The following is a 1,241-nucleotide window of genomic DNA, read 5'->3' on the forward strand; positions in this document are numbered from 1 at the left end:
ATTCAGGGACCAAAAGGGGAGGGGGATGAGGAGGTCCAGCTGCATGGGGTGGGAAGACGTGGGGGTCCATACAGGAACTTTCCCTGCCCAGAGTTTCCTACTCCCTTGACGGATCGTGGCCCCTCTTGTATGGAACGGGGTCGTTTGCCCTGGGTGAAGACACGTTTTCAGTGGAGACTGTCGCTGGGGAAGCAGGTACAACTATCTGGGACTGGAGACTCCATCTTGTTCAGGCGGAGGACATTCCGTATGAAGGGATGGCATCAAACTGTCAGAAAGAGAAGCAGCAGATGGCACTTGGTCAGTCAGCCTTCTCTACCTACATCGCTTTATTCTGCCCTTCTTCAAAGGGCAGCTCCTCTCCCTCTATTTTATCCCCAAAAGCCCTGACCTGGACTGCCCAGGCTAGCCCAATCTCGTCGGATTTCAGAAGCTAAGCAGGGTCAGCAGTGGCTAGGAATTGGAAGGGCGACCTCCAAGGAATACCAGGGCAGAGGCAGGCAACAGCAAACCATCTCTGAATTGTCTCTTGCCTCAAAAACAAGTCTGGCTTGCCACCTAGTGGTGCATAACACTAAAAGAGCTAGAATGTGGGGCTGCCAGACAATCTTAGGATCTCCCCGCTATACTACACATACTATCATAGAATGATTAATTAATTTCCCCCAAACAAACACCGTGAGGTGGGACCAGGCTGAGAAAGAGTGACCGGCTCAAGGTTACCCAGTCAGATTCATGGCAGGGTGGGGATTTAAACCCAGGTCACGGCCCAGCATCCTAACCACGACACCCCACTAGCCTGAGGAATGAAGTTTCTGGCTGCAGCAGATTTCTGTGTCACTTTAGGAAGAAGAGGAGATTGGATTTATACCCCGCCCTTCACTACCCAAAGGTGTCTCAGAGCGGCTTACAAACTCCTTTCCCTTCCCCTCCCCACAACAGACACCCTGTGAGGTAAAAGAAGAAGAAGAGATTGGATTTATGCCCCGCCCTTCACTACCCGAAGGAGTCTCAGAGCGGCTCACAAACTCCTTTCCCTTCCCCTCCCCACAACAGACACCCTGTGAGGTAAAAGAAGAAGAGATTGGATTTATACCCTGCCCTTCACTACCCGAAGGAGTCTCAGAGCGGCTTACAAAGTCCTTTCCCTTCCCCTCCCCACAACAGACACCCTGTGAGGTAAAAGAAGAAGAGATTGGATTTATACCCCGCCCTTCACTACCCGAAGGAGTCTCAGAGCG

General features: G+C 51.9%; 1 protein-coding gene across 1 annotated transcript in view; it reads right to left on the reverse strand.

The window, feature by feature from the left end:
- Window positions 1-1,241, reverse strand: part of LOC107114310 (CD320 antigen-like) — a 20,938-nt gene continuing 19,697 nt past the window's right edge. Inside the window, exon 5 of the mRNA XM_015415756.1 lies at window positions 1-268. The gene's annotated coding sequence lies outside the window, so the exon portion shown is untranslated. The remainder of the gene's footprint in view (window positions 269-1,241) is intronic.

This window comes from Gekko japonicus, unplaced genomic scaffold (assembly GCF_001447785.1).
Source record: "Gekko japonicus isolate JY-2015 unplaced genomic scaffold, Gekko_japonicus_V1.1 scaffold5955, whole genome shotgun sequence".
Taxonomy (NCBI): domain Eukaryota; kingdom Metazoa; phylum Chordata; class Lepidosauria; order Squamata; family Gekkonidae; genus Gekko; species Gekko japonicus.